We start from the raw sequence: 16,235 nt of genomic DNA, 5'->3' as shown, positions 1-16,235 counted from the left end.
TTTGATGAAGGCTGCTGCCAATATTTTAGCCGTGACTACCGCCCATCGGGACTTTTCGCCAGATATCAAACGGCACCACCACGTGTGCTCATCGATCAGGACGAGTCAAGCCAAAGCGGAGTCAAAAATGGAGTGCAAATTTGCTTCAAAGCCGGCCAGTTTAGGAGAAGATGGCGGATGTTCTCCACGGAATCAGGGTCTTCACACAGTCTGCATGTAGTTGAACTGGCCAGCCGTCTTCTCCCTAAGATTTCTCGAGTATGGAGCAGGTTTAAACGTGCCCTTAAAAATGTTGAGCGCAGTTTTTTGTCTGGGAATCTCAGACAGTACGCCATAGGAAGTTTCAATTTATTATAGGTTGGTGGAAGGTGGTTTAAGCACTTGATGGAAGCTGCTTTGTCAATGGTGGTAATCCAATCCTGCAATTTTAGTTTTTCACTTACTCTTTGCGGGTTCGTTATCAAGTCATTGAGTGAACATTGCAGGTCTTCCAGTTTGGTTTTTTGAAGGTGAACCCATTTTTGGACCATCTTGGTGTTAGTTGATTCCAATTCCTGCGCAATAATTTTAAAGATTGGCAAGCTGTCTTTAATTAAGGTTTTCCTAAATAGGGCGAGTGCGGCCCCACTGACGGTGGCGCTTAGTGACAGAAGGCCCAACTCTCGTCTGATCGCTTCAATAGGAATAGCATTCGGAAGGCCTAAAAGAGACTTCCATATATAGGCCTCTAGTTTTCGCCATATTTGGGGAGGTACGGTGAACATGGCATCCATGCCGTAGGTCAGTGTGGGAACCATTTTTCCCTTGTAGAAATTAATGGCCGGCATTAATGAGAATTTGCCAAACTTCCTATCAAGTGCTCGTAGTTGGGAAGTCAGTTGTTTAGATTTAGCCCAGAGATGTTGCTGCATTTTGAGTTCTTGGGACGACCCATCTAGGAACACACCTAGATATTTAAATTGTTGTACCACTTCGATTCTAGTTTCGCACACTGACCAAGACCGGGTGGTTTTCGGAGGGTGGTGAGAAGCGGACAGGACCATAATTTTTGTTTTAGTCTGATTTATTTGGAGATTGTTGGTGGTCATGTAGGTTGCCAAATTGTCCAGCTGCCTTTGGAGGCCGATCGGAGTTTGATCGAACAGGATCATATCGTCGGCGTAAAGGAGGCGGGACAAGGGGGAATTGCCAAACTTTGGAGGGAAGCTGCGCACCAGAACTTCCGAATCTTTGTAGTCCCCCAAAAAAGCCACGAAGAGTGCCGGAGCCAGGGGACAGCCTTGTTTAACACCTCTATGCGCTTGGATATTTCTGGATAGAGCCCCGTGTTTATTCAGTCGGACGTTAAGTGAGGTATTGGTGTGCAGGGCTATTATTGGCTGTAGTACAGCGGGTGGACACTTCCAGTTTTCCAGCTTTCTCCACAATCTTGGTCGATCCACTTTGTCGAAAGCCTGAGAAAGGTCGATGAAAGCTGCGTACACCGTAGGGGCACCCTGCTTTATTTTAGCTTTTAGGATTGTGAGTATGAGAATATTCAATGCGGTGCTGCCATTTTTCTTGAAGCCTAGTTGGTAGGGATCACTGCAGGGGGCTGCTTTCTCCCAGCGGTGGAAGTGATCTAAAAGAAGAGTGGCAAACAGTTTGCCCATAATGTCCAGTAGGGCGATCGGGTGATAATTTTCCGGGGCTTCTCTGCTTCCATGTTTGAAAATTGGTATGATGGTTGCTTTGCACCACAATGATGGGATCTGTCTGGTAGTTCTGCAGTGGTCAAACAGAATGCTCATGAAGGCAGCCCATTCATCACGGTGCTTCTTTAGATCTATATTCGACAAGCCATCCGGTCCTGGGGCTCTTGTTGATTTTAACTTTTGGATGGCTATGCTTATGTCTGATATTGGAGAGAGATTGATCCAAGGCGCTGCAGAGGAATCAAGGGACGAGATCGTATCCTGGGTCGGGCTAGCAAACAGTTCGGTGAAAAACGTGACCCAGACTTGTTCCGGAACTGAGTTGCTCATGTTATAAGTTGTGGATCCTTGCGAAGCATTTACCAAGGACCAAAAATCAGCCGTTTATTTTGCAGTTAGGACTTTCATCATTGATTCAGCATCTTATTGGTATAAAACAGCTCGACGTGCTCTGATCCATGATTTGTAGGCTTTTTTTTCAGTTCTCCAGCGATCCCATGCCGCGGCGGTGCTGTCTGCCTTGGCACGTCTTCTGAGAGTTCTCAAGCCGTTTTTCTTCCCAGCTGTTTCCTTGTCGTACTGGTGGTTGCATGATTTGGGGATAGGCAAGCCCGCTGCCGAATGATGCCTATATTTTAGGAGCATGGGGAGGTAGTCCGGCCTGATCGGTGGAACAGAAGGTTGATCAGTCCCAAATTCCGCCACGTACTGATCGGTAATAGATCTAATATTGGCCAAAGTCAGTCGAAGGCGCGATTGTTGGGGATTTGTTTCAACCGATGGTAAATAATAAGTTGAGTTATTCGCAGAAGAGCTCCATGAAGTAGTGAGCATATTAAGGTCGCTGGAAGCCGTTTTGACCACTTGGAAGTCTTGAATTGCTGCACACAGAGCTTGTGCCGCAAAAATATAGTCCAAAGTAGCTGTCGACCGGCCCCTCTCCCAGGTCGGGAGATGGGACTGCCCTTCACGGATCCAGGCAACGTTGTGTAGATTCCTGGATGCCATGAGGGTCATCCATGCTTGTCCTCTATGCTCTGCTTCTGTTACCTCGGTTGAATTTTTAGAGACTATCTTCTGCTGGACACACTTCGCGTTGAGATCACCACATACGAGTACGAAGGGAGTGTTCCATTCGATAAGGATCTCGTCAATGACCTCTGCCATGGTTTGACAAAAGAGTGGCGTTGTAGTTCTTTGCGGGTTCCAGTATGTAGTGATCAAAGCGAGTGGCAGTGGTGAGGATTGCTTTGACCGTCGGATTAAAGGTTCAGAAGCGGGGTTCCATTCAATTAGGACCACCAGTACCCCATATGATCTGGCTGTGGTCCTGATCAGTTTTAGATTTTGATCTGACCGTACTCCGATGAGAAGGCCTGCTGAGGGACGGGCTAACAGCCCTTTTACAGCTGGCGAGATCACAATGTCATACCCATCCATTGAGGGTGTATCCTGGAGCCATGTTTCTTGCAAACAGAAAATATCAAAATGACCCAGGTCGAGAGTGTTGGGGTCAGTCAGATGAGCATGACCTCTGGTATTCCAGGAGGCCAACGACAAGGGTTTTTGACACAGTTGGATGTCGGCTTCTTTTGGTAATTGCTATCTAAGGCGGTGTGAAGATAGAGCTCCCTTTATCCAGTCCCAAGGGCCGGTTTAAAGAGCGGATTTTTTGAGAACTGGCGACGGTGGTAATTTGAATTGCACACCAGATCTGTGAGTTGCGTGGTCTCTTCGTGGGGATTGGTCTCTCCAGCTTAGCTTTCTTTGAGCCGCGCAGGATCGCTGGTTTGGGGAGTACCGCGGGCGATGCCTGGGTAGTTCTTGCATATCTTTAGACCGCTGGTAGGTTTGTGATACTACTCGAGGTGGGTCAGGAGAGCCCCCGGCGGAGCTTATGGGACGTTCAGGTGAATCTTGCCGCAGCTTCCGGGTTCTTGATGGATAGGAAAAGTGTGCCTTCAGTATGTCTCTTCGATCGGTTTGACGTTGGGAAGGACTATGGACACCATTTCTTCCTTTTTTAGATTGTCGTTCCTGGGTACTGTTCTTAAGGTCCAGAGTCTTTATTTCAGACAGCAGCAGGCCTTGTGCTTTAAGTTCGTCGCTGGCTAGGCGGCATATGTCTTGAATTGCAGAAGAATAAATGTGCAGGTATGCTTTGGCTTTATTGTCTCTATGATAAGGCTCAACCCTTTTAAAGTCTTCTGAATTTAGTTTGCTTAGCGAGGGTGTAGCCGATGTAATTTTTAGCACAGTTCTTCTATTCAAGATGATGTACTTATCTTTGCTGGAGATTTTCTCTATTTTAAAAAGGCGCGTAGAATTTCCCCTCATACAGACAGTAAGTTTGTCTGTTACTTTTCTGGCTGTCCGCGTCCCTTGCTGATTGATTTCTCGCCCTGGGTCTGCTTTGGAAATCCGGCGAGTATCTTGATGGCTCATCAGTGTGTCGGATCCGAGCCGGTTTATTCAGCTCAGGGGCCTCCCTCGGACCTGAGAGAGGGTCCTCTCTGGAGTTCGAGTTACGGCCAGAGGGGGAAGTTGTCAAGGTCTCACGAGAGATTGGTCCTTTCTCGGGAGCGGAGTGCACCTTGCCAGGCGACATCGCCGATAGTAGGCCTGAATTCAGGAAATCTTCTGTCGATCTAGGGGACTGGTAAGGTCCGTCACAGAGCCTGATCGCGTGAAATTTTGAGCCGTACTTCCGGGAACTCTGGAGTTGGCAGTCAAGCCCTCCCGTGGGGGGCTACGTTGATTTGGTTTATAGGCTGGTGGCATTGATTGAACGATCCCAGCTAATTTCAAGACTTTCTTTCCATTAATCGGATGATGGGTCGGACCCGGGCTGCTTGCCAAGGCCAGATTTAAAGTCGGTGTAGTCAGGTTAGACGTTTGAGGTAATTTTGCTTTATGCAAGAATACTGGAGCAATTTCATTTAGCTGCTTTACCTGAGTCGTCTGTGTAGATTTATGCACTGTCGGCGGTGGTAGAGAGCCTTTTGTTGTTGACGAGGCCACGGACATGTCCGGAGCTAAGGCTACCACCTCTTTTGTTAAGTGCGGGGTTTCGTACTCCAGGTCGATGGCTGTTATATAGCCTTCCAGGAAGGTTAACTTCGACTGAATACTTGCTAAAATGGCCATGTTGTCTTTAGAAAAGTCGCTTAGCGTTTCGTACAGCTTACAGAAGGGGGCCATGGAGATGGTGATTTCCGACATGATTGTTGTCAGATCTTTTCTGGTGTTGGGTGAGTCTTTCTGAGATGATGAGGAGAAGTCCGATCTTCCACTCGCTGTCGAATCCCTTGCTCCTAGAGCTGCAGGGTTTGCTAGTGAATGCCTGCGCCTGTATTTACCGTCTCCAGGGTCGAGCGTGCTGAAGGGCCTTGGAGTTGGGTCCCTTGTTTGGGCCTTAGAATCATCAAGATGTAATGGATGAACCAAGGCATCTTGGTGCCTTGCAGCAGGAAACGAAGTCGTTGAGTGGTTCTTTGCCCAGAGTTGAGGAGACATTTCTCTTTGTGGGCCCGCTTTGGGCTGCAACAAGTCAAATATGTCCGAAAGGGGCTAGTATGAGGCCATTGTGTTACTTAATGGATCGATCGTTGTGGTAACCGCCGGCCTTGGAAGCGGTGGCGACGGAGCCTTCGCCTGAAAGTGCTCTGGTAGAATTAAGGAAGAGACCTCCCGCCTTGGCATGGCTAGCGACAGTGCGTTCGGCTGGACGACTGCTGGGACTATTGGGGTTGTGGTGTCCAGATGATCGAGACCCAGGTCAGACCGGGGGGAGGAATTTGATAGAAGTCCAAGGGACAATGTGGCTGGGGCCGGGACTTGCCCGGCTGGCGTGTCCTGGGGGTTGGCGAGAATGGTAATTTTCCTGGACTTAGAAGCCAGTGGCGTCTCATCCAAGGATTTCTGCATCCGAAAGTTCTGAGTCATTGGACAGTTTCCTTTTGCCTTGCGTCTGGAAGAAATTCAGCAAAGCGGTAGACAGAAGTGGAATAGGTAGAGCAAGTTTTGTGTGGCTCTTCTTCTTTTGGCCTTGTTGTGGAGCTGCCTTTTTGGTCTGTCTGGAGACTTTTGAAGGAGGAGCTGACAGATACAGCTGTTTTCCTGTAGTGGCGGCCATAGATTTGGCTGTGGATAGTGTTACTAGGGACTTAGGTGCAGAATTGCCTTTTTTTTTAAAGATTGATCTTTTTTTCTTTTGGTGGGGAGTCAATTTCTTTTGGCAGGGGTCAGAGTCTGCCTCGCTAAGCTCCTCTAAAAGAGGATTCGAGGAAATTGATTGATTATGCAAGACTGGGGGCGATGTGTCAAACGCCCTTGTTTTCCCGGTGTCTGAGTGTTGCCGGGATGGGCTGACGCCACAACCGTCCCGGATGACGTAAGAGCGTCCAATGCAGATGGCTGGATGGTCTCATCCGGCGTAGCAGAGACCGCTGGATTCCCTGGGAGCCCTGCACCAACATGGTCGAGCTTGCCCGGTAGACCCGCCGCAACCGGGTGGATCAAGGCCGTGATGGTCTGGGCGGCCAGAATGTTGTGTGAAATGGAGATCTGGGCCTGGGCGGGTGGGTTGGTGGCCGGGTGGAGTAGACGCAGTGCGTCTTGTGGCTGCTGAGACAGAGCGGAGTCAATTGTACTTTCTTGGAAGTTGGTTGATGGCCGGGCGTCCGGGATGGCAGCCGGAGATGAGAGGAGTTGAGAAGCAAATGAAGCTCCAATTTCCGCTGGGCCCACCCCTAGACCCCCTGACAGGGGCCCTCCGGCCCCCGCACAGGACTGGTCACTCGCCGAGGCGGTACGAGGGCGGGCAATAGCGGGTTCTGTTGCCAGAAACTGACGGTGGCCCGGAAGACCTCCAAGTGCTCTGTCTTTGGGATCCTGTGAAGGCAGAGAAGTCTGTGGTTCCCTGGGCAGGGAGAAAGGAGATACTGCAGACATAGTGTCCTGGACCCCCGGGTGGGGTACTGATGTTTGCCCGTGGTCATTGCCTCTACCGGGCAGTGGAGATTCTTTGAAGTCCCCTGAATGTGAGTGGCCCAAGTTTGATCGAGGAGGCGGGTTACTGAACGCTGGAGCTCTCGCCCGAGGCAGTAGCGGGGCGGAACCAGCGGCGCTGCCAGACACCAACGAAGGCGCAGTCAATAGAGTTTTCTTTGTGCGGCTCCTTAGGAGACGCTGATCCAGGTCTTCATCCATCGCGGGTAAGACAGGGGAAGGGAGAGAGGAGGCGAGGGGGGGAGAGAGTAGGGGAGGAGGGAAGGGAGGAGGCAAGAAGAGGGTCTGCGATGGGAAGGGAGAAAGGGGTAAGAGGGTTAAGAGATAGGAAAAAGAAAACGAGGGGGAGAGGGAGAGGGGGGTAAAGCTTACCGGAGGTAGGAAGGGGACGAGGGGGGGAAAGCTTGCCGGAGGTAGGAAGGGGACGAGGGAAGGCGAGAGGCAGAACAAAGAGAAGGAAAGGGGAAAAAACAAAGTCAGTGGCTTGCCGCCGGGTAGGCTGTGTTCCGCCGACTCACAGAAACACGAATCCGGGAGGCTTGAGCCAGGGAGGACAGAAGGGGGCGCAGAGTTGAAACTGCCTGCAGTTCGCAAGTTCACAAAAGGTGCCAATAGACACAAAGAAGCACAAGGGATCCTACCTCTTGGTCCTTGTTGCACGGGTTGCCCTTAAGTCCTTGAGGTCCTTGGTGGAGCCGTCAGCCCCCAGCTCCCGGGGCGGACTGGGGCAGACTGGAACTCAGCTCGGAATTCTGCGCGCGCTCCGCACGGCCACAAGCTTTTTAAATGCCAGTTGGGATTTTTCTTTTCTTAAAGGTGTACACCGCGTACACAGTGGAAGTGGATCACTGCTACAAAGTCACGTCCTCTCACAGCAGAGCTCTGGGGCAGACTGGAACTCAGCTCGGAACTCAGACTCTTGAAAGGTAAGGGTCTACTGCGTTATGTATGGCCTGTAAGGCTGTTGAGGGATCCACTGCTTCACAGTAGTGTCTCTTGTGGTGGCAGGAGCAGGTGTTGAGGATGCAACAGAGGAACTCAACCTACTACAACCTTTGAAAAGGGACGACCCTTTGAACTGCTGCCTTGTGTTTAGACCTCAGTTGTTGCCGCATGGAGGTGGTCCTGTAGCTGTACAGCCAAGGCTTTCCACGATTGAGTACACTCAGTGCATCTAAGCTTGGTTGCACGTGCATTGGTTACCCGCCCCAACGCTGGTAAACAGCCTCCACACCCAAGACTCATTCTGGCAGCAGGTAGTATGGATTTCCACTACCTCATCTTCTTCATCTTTTTGATTCCCCTCTGCATTAAGTCAACGATGCATAGATTATAGTTATATCTCCCATGGTGCACTGCAGGATCATGGTTTTCAGAAATGAAACAACCGCCATCTTGTTTTTCTCTCTGTGGAAGAGATATTCGCGCTTATAGCCGAGTTTATGGGAAAATGAAATGCAGTAAAAAGCTATTTGCAGGTCAAAAAACATACAAATGTCTTCAGGGTAGGGGTAAGAGGGTGGCCAGAAAGCACTGAGTGAAATTTGGGAGTTGGAGTGGGTTAGGGACCGAGTTTGCAACACAAAGCTTTCTGTAGCCAGGAATAGCCGACATCTGAAAGCAAACTGCATCACAGAAGCAGCGTGTGCTCTGGGTTGAAAGGGAGAGGGTAGGGTAGATGAGGAGGCCGTCTGTGGAGTGGGGGGAGCTGGCACAGATGAGGGGGGCAGGAAAGCATTTTTATTTTCTGGCTGTTTTGCCGATATTCACGGTTACAAAGGACTGCAGATAACTATGTAGTTTGGTGACTGTAGCTAAAGTTTATAACTATAGTGACGTTGGGAGTGAAAAATCACTGGCTATGGCGCACGGCCATTGTCAGTGATTCAATTGCCATGCAGGTCTCCCATTCATGCAGTAACTGAGACAGACTCTGCTAAGCTTCAAAGTGAAGAAAGGGCCAACCTCCTCAGGCCATTTTGCCAAACTTACAAGACCACTTAGAGGAATGGACTGGACTGTTTCTTGCTTTGAAGCTACGCAGGATCGTCCTGGTTACCGCATGGCTACCAGACAGTTCATGGTCCTAAATGCTGTGTGTTTTCTTAGTTTTAAATATCTCATAACACACGGCAGCTGCATTTTTATAAATCAGAAAAATTAAATTAAAAAAAAATCATATTTATGCTGAACACTACTATCAGAGAACCCTGTCCTTAAGAAAATTCGAGGCACAGCACTTAACCATTATGCTACAATGATGTTATTGTTTGGATTTTCACAGGTTTCATACCTAGCTTTTATCATTGAACATATTAAATACTAGAGAAGCATGAAATGTATGCTCCTTGAAGCTGTGATCTGTGATGTCATCATTGTGGTGATAGGTTGTGCAACAGGGTGCACAAAGTTAAGGTGGCTTTAGCTGAATTTCCAGTTTAGTTGCATTAAGTTCTCACCTTAACGTCCCTGCAAGTAAAGATTCATCCTTGAAAATATATATGTATATATATATATATATAGAGAGATATATATATATATATACATATATATATATATATATATATATATATATATATATATATATATATATATGCATCAACATATAAATAATCTTGCTTACCAAAGCCCGCCAGAAATGGACCCCAAGGCGTACTAGCTTAAATACAGCCATCCAATTTATTAGCGCATGTTAAAAAAATGTGTATATGTATATGGTCATACTGATGCATTTTGTAAAATAAATAAAATAAACCAGAGAACATATTAAATGACAACTCGTTGCTTATTATTTCATAGCTGCTGTCAAGACCTCCTTTAATATAAGTCGGCCTGGAGTTTAACAATTGCAAAGCTCACTTCTTAAAACTCTTCCTGTGAGAGAGAATTTCAATTTTTGGTTAATCAAGAAATATTTACCTTGATTAACTTCCAGATGCAAGATAGTGAACTGACAATTCAAGTTTTTTTTAATGAAGTGTACCAAATTAAATTAAACTTTGTACTATATATGAATAAATTGTTCCACAACGAAAGAATAATAAATATGGGATGCAGTTAAAGGGCTAATGATTAGCAGGTAATGCCTACAGTGCTTTCTTTGTCTTTCAAAGCAGAATTTTGGAAAGAAAACAAGCGATAGTGTGCAAGGATACTGGCTTCAGCTAGCATCATTTGAGAAAGGACATCTGCAAAGGAAATTCTGGGAAAGACGAGATAAAAAGGTTAAAAAAAACGCGGAAGAAAGAAGCTGGAGTCAATCCACAAAGATAGCGAAGAACAAGGGCCACGTACGAATTCTCTCCAATTTTTGTGAAAAGATAAAATAGCGGAATTGCATGGAACAAAACATTATGATTAAATGCGCCCTTTCCAGTACTATTTGTACTGTTTTTTTTTTTAAGTTTGTTGCATCCTGTGTTGCAGACGAGACACTACAGTGCACTGAACGCCATAGCAAACAACTCCATATGTTGGTCCTTCCTCTCATTTCATAAGGATAAGTGGGTCATCCCCTTGAGAAAACAAGGTCTTATTATCAACTCCGACCTGCATTGATTTCCCGATAAAATTTGCGCACATTTTGTTTTGTTATGTTTTTATTTTGGTAAAGCAGGTTCTGTCATTTGCACTGGAGGGGCAGTGGGACAGAGCAATGGTGCTTTGCTGCAATGTTAATGTGTCCAGATCCGAAAGAACTGGGGTCTGTGTTGTCTGAACGTTTCTAGATATTTTGCCAGCTGTCTGCAAGCAGTGGACATTGTGTGGCACAGACTGGTTGTGCAAGTTGTTTGGTTGTGTGTGGTGTATGGAATACCGTAGTGAGTGTGGAGTGATATATATGTATTGATGCAACTGTTACAGGTTTGTGCAGTGTTATATGAGATTAATATGCAGAGAGATGTCTTGGGGTGAGTTGGTTCTCGGGTTTGCCTATGTTGTCTGTGTGTTCGTTTTGTGCTGAGATGCTGTGTCAGGGTGGCAGGTTAGACGATTAGAAGTGATTAGTGTTAGCTTAAGGAGAGGTGATTAGACAACAGATCTCGCTCTAGACATATACCCTACTATTGAAAATTCTTCAGGGGAGAGCTGACCCACAACCTTTCTCCACACTATATTTCACAATACAATATACACTGTGTCAGAAAAATCACCATTACACTGTAAAATCTTCAACACGTTACAAAACTTCAGTGGGTCCCATAAATGGCTCCTCTTGTAATCCCAAACGTCCCCAAAAAGAATGCTCCATCCGCATTGATATAAATCCATCCCGTGCTTTGACGCCTTTCACCCTGTATTGTGCTTGTGTGTCCACTACACACAAATATGCTTCTATATACTCAATCTGGGGTCCAACAATTCACCCTCTCTTTCTGCGTTCAGCTACCATTTCCAAATTCGTTTCAATACGGTGTCTCAGCACCTAATTGTCTGGGTCTTGTGGTATTACATGAACCTTACATTAACCTTAACAGTTTAGCATGCTTCCTCACACATCCTCAGCAAACTTCATACTGTGGGCTTTAACGCCTGCTACTCCTTGTGAAAAACTTGATGTGTGGGAGGAGGACGGCGTCCTGGAAGATCTCACCACTGCACCGATTTCTTAACGCTTGCCGGTTTAAACCTCTGCATGCTTACATGGTAAAATGGGAGGAGGACCTGAATACCACTATAGGTGATCTTACATGGTATACTGTATGGACTTGGGCTGCTAAATCATCACTGCAGAGGAATAGTTATAAATTGTTATTCTGATGGTATGTTACTCCTGTTCGGCTTCACAAGATGAACTCAGCAGTATTGGACGGATGTTGGAAGTGTGCACAAGCTCTAGGAACCTTTTTCCACATATGGTGGTCCTGCATGATAATCCAAACCTATTGGAAAGTAATTCTGGATCAGATTAAGCTGATAGTGTTATAGAACTCCCAATTGAGCCTTTTGTCATACTACTAGGAGGCAAAGACTTAGAAGGACACTATAAATTGTCTGCTAGATCATCCCGTTAAATCACACACTTCCTGGTTGCAGCCAGAGTAGTGGTGGTGCGTAATTGGAAGCCTCCCGCTGCGCCAGATATCAGGGAATGGTGGGTTAAAATATGGATTGAAGCCACTCTTAAAGGGGAAATGTCTTTGTTGCTTGTGGAATGGGACTCGTTTATTCAGTTGTTTGCCCAAAATTATAATCCTGGTCTGCATTACAAGCTGTATGATATGAGGTCCCTTACGTTGCTGTTACTTCTGAGTCCGCCCATGCTCACCCACTGTTGAATTTCTTAATAGTTTGTCCCCCACTGCCATATGATTTGTGTTGTCCAGCTGCTGTCTTTCTATACCTTTAATCTTCTGTGTTATGTTTTGCCCCATGCTCTAACGGCAAATTATGAGTTTTGGATGGTCATTGTGGTTGTGATATCTGTTTCACTGTCAATCAACAAATGATGCTTTCTTGAGTCTCATGTCTTCTTGATTTCCAGTTTCCTTTATATTTTTCTTCCAATTTGTTTTCAATACAATTTAAATTGCAAAAATAAAATAGCTTTAAAGTTCTTCAAATTGCTGACAGCATATATATTGATGTAGCAGCATTGACAGGAGAAACGGTTTGTTGTTATGGAAAATAATGACCTAGCATGTCAACTTTAATAAATGCATTTTTTAATTAAAATAAATGCAGAAAAATACTGGTTGTGAATTATCTTTCTATATGACAACAAATAAATGTGGATGCATACAGAAAAAAGGGCAAACAATAAATATGGATACATAAAGACGGAAATGGCAGAAAATAAATACCATAAAACCGGGAGCCTTACCTATAATGTATTCACTACTGCTCCTCCTGCTGAATCACCTACTCACCTCTCCCAACAGTTTCTCGAATCACGCTATAACTTCCTCTTTTCTTATCCTTATTATAAAACTTGCAACTCAAAACTCCCACTACTCCATCTCTCTTCTGCCTCCTTCCAACAAAAAAATCCAACAAGATAACCGTACCTCCTCTGACGCCTATCCACCTCAGCACTCTTCCTCTGAGACTCAACTTCTCTATTCTTCCTTACCACATCAACTGAACATTGCACTCTGAAATGCTCAGTCTGTATGCAACAAAACGTCCTATATCACTGACTACTTTCATTCCAGCTCTCCCCCGCTAGAGATTCTTGCTATCACTGAAAGCTGGATTTCTCTATCTGACACTGCCACTTTGGCGGCCCTACACAACTCCAAACTATCCTTCATTCACTCTCCTCAACTGACTTCCAAATGTGGAGGTGTCAAACACCTACTCTCTTCCCCAATCAATGCCTCACACATCGCCAATGCCATGCCCTCTCCTACCTCTTTAGAATTCACCATCTCTACTATTGCTTTACCTCACGCGGTTACCATCATCTCCATCTATGGCCCACCTGGTCCCACTGGACCATTCTTTGATGATCTTGGGTAACTCCTAGATTCTCTTTCCACTAAACATCACCTCATTCTCTTAGGTGACTTTAACCTTCCCTCTCAAACCACTTCTCAGAAATCTGAACCTCAGTCTTTCCTGAATGACCACGTTCTCCAATCTATCCATAATCTACCTACCCACACACAGGGTAACTCTTTGGATCTCTGAGTCATTTCCACTGCTCTCACAGCCAGTAATACTACTGCCACACCATATCTGATCAGTCAGTTGTTTCCACCAACATCTCCTTTCCACCCTCTGACCTATTACTAAAAGGACATTTAAACCTTCTGCCATTACCCCTTGCTCTCCAACCTACAGTTCTCCTAATTCACACCCGTTGCCAATTGCACAAACACTGCGGTCTCCTGCTTCCAATTTATTCTATATGACTCATTCTCCTCTCACTTCCTATTGCTTACTTTCACCCCTAAGTTTCAGCATCCTTAACCATGGGTCACCCCATTCATACGCTCTCTTCGCACAGACATGCATCGGCTGCTGCACAAATGGAGGTGTACCCACTTGCATGAGAACCTGCAACTCCACCTCTCTGCCCTGAACTCTCTCAAGTCCACTCTTGACAGAGCAAAAAGGGAATTCTTCCTAATCCTCATTGGCTCTCATCCAACCATCCTCGCCGGCTACTGGGTGGGCCCCCTAAGCTCACTCCTCACTCCTCTTAAGTCTCTGATTATAAACTCCACTCTCACAGCTAATGATCTAGCTGAATAATTTGCTGCAAAATTTCCCAAATTAGAGACTCTCTCTTGACCTTCCTCACACTCCCTCCCCCTACATGTTACACCCTGCCTACTCTACAATTATTCTCTGCCTCTATCTCCCTCTTTAGTCACACTAATACTAGCGAAGTGCTATCTCTACTAATGAAGGCTAATCCCTCTTGTTCTCCAGCAGACCCTCTTGTACCTCAGCTAGTGAAGCCTATTGACCCTTTAATAGTTTCTCACCTCTGTGAACTCTTCAACCTCTCATTTGACTCTTTTTGCTTTATCTCTGTTTTCAAAACAGGCAGAGTCATTCCTCTCCTAAAAAAGCAAGGGGATTTTTTGAACCTACTGGCTAACTTTCACCCTTTGTCTCTCCTTCTGCACTACTCTAAAGTGCTTAAAAGGGTTACTTTCAACCATCTTACCAATTTTGTAGACATCCACAACCTTCGAGACACCATACAAGCAGGTTCCACTCCTGTCACTGCACAGAAACTGCTCTCTGAATTTGTCCAACTTCATCACCTCTGCTAAGCACTCCAACCTACCCTCTATCCATATCTCCTTCACCTGCCTGCTGCCTTTTGGACCTGCCAATCACTCTGATATCCTTAATACTCTTTCTTCTTGGGATTTGGGATCAAGCCCTTGCCTGGATTGAATCCTACGTTGCACCTCACCAATTCTCTGTCTCCTGGAGCAACAAAACCTCTCAACTCACTCCTTTAATCTTTGGTGTTCCACATGGCTCTTCTTGGGTCTGCTCCTCTTTACACTCTACACCTCTGCTCTTGGGGCACTAATCTACTCCTTTGGGTTCTCTTACTAACTCTTGGACGACACCCACATCTTCTTCTCTTTTCCTGAACTCTCCTCTGATCTAACCATCAAAATGCCGAACTGTCTCTCTGCTAATACATATTAGAGAAACACCTCTGGAGCAAGTTGCACAGGGAGGAAGTCCTGTGGAGTTGCCGCAGGTGAAGAAAGGGCAGTCTTGTGGGGCCATTCACAAGTGGATATGTCTTCCATGAAGGCATGGTCTAGAGACTCCAAGACACCAATGGTAGCTAGTGTGGAAGCGCATATGAGATCACAGAACACTGCTAGCTCCAAAGCAGACGGACCGAGGAACCATCTGGCCATAGGAGAGGAGAAGCCAGACAAAGGGAAATGACATCCGCTGAACCCAGTGCAGATGAGCGGCAAGAATCCTCTGAGAAACGCCGATCTGATGAATTAATGCACAAACCTAAGCGAGAGCCCATATTGCAGTGCCGTGCCATCGGAGTAGTCCACCCGTCTGGAGGGATTCTGCTACAGAGGTACCCGGTTGTCCCAGGGAACAGAGAGGAAGGTGAAGAGATCCAGCCATAGCTCACAGTGGGCTGAGAAACATAAATCAGATACCCCTAGATGGGGTGTGCGATACAGTACCCAAGGGCAGGTTGGAACGAGTTGAAGCACACAGGGGGCTGAGAGACAGAAGCAGAGACCCCTAGACAGTGTGAAATAGAGCAATACAATACAGCAGGCCAGGGTGAAAGGATCATAAACTCAAGATGGCTGGGAGCTCAGAGACCTCCAGATGGCATTTGAAAAACAAAATCCCAAGCAGGCAAAGGAGCAGATGATGCCCAAAAGGGGTAGAAGAATAGAATACCCAAAGCCAGGGTGAAAGGAACAATACCCCAAGAGGGGAACAGCGAAACATTGAACTGTATGACCAGGCACGTGGCCTGAAAGACAAAAATTGTGTGTGAGACTGGAGCAAACCACCATCATGAGAAGAGGCGGAATTAAGAGATTTTGTGAACTGTATCACCAGGCAGACAACCTAGGAGAGACTACAGGGACACTTGGTGGGTGGAGGGTCAAAAACCAGCCATCTATTTCAAGGTTGAGAAAGAAATCCATTGAGAGACCTTTTCTGATTGAGCTTAGGTTTGGCCTGGGTTCAGTTGTAAGGCATCCTGATGAGCAGCCTTTGTTGTATTCTTGATAGATAGAGAAGAGAACCTCTTAGAAGTAGGGCCAGGGTAGGCCTCATTTTCGTTTAGTAAATCACCAACTTGCAAAATGACCTCTTGTTCATCTGCTAAGTCTGAATTACCACACCAGTTCTGTAGTTGTCCGTAGTCTTGAGAAATGTCTGTTTTGGGTTTATAAAGCTATGTGTAAAGTAGCACTGCCCAGTAAGATAAAAATAATTTCCTGGAGCAAAAGGTTTACATTTTGGCTAATTCACATACCCAGAACACCTTACTGATATGGTTCTGAAATGGAGGTAAACTTCCATTGATGGTTACTAGGTGGCATTGTGACATGTGTAACT

Source organism: Ambystoma mexicanum, chromosome 6p (assembly GCF_040938575.1).
Source record: "Ambystoma mexicanum isolate Mex_15411 chromosome 6p, UKY_AmexF1_1, whole genome shotgun sequence".
In the NCBI taxonomy this organism is placed as follows: domain Eukaryota; kingdom Metazoa; phylum Chordata; class Amphibia; order Caudata; family Ambystomatidae; genus Ambystoma; species Ambystoma mexicanum.
Note: the sequence above shows the minus strand (reverse complement) of the source record.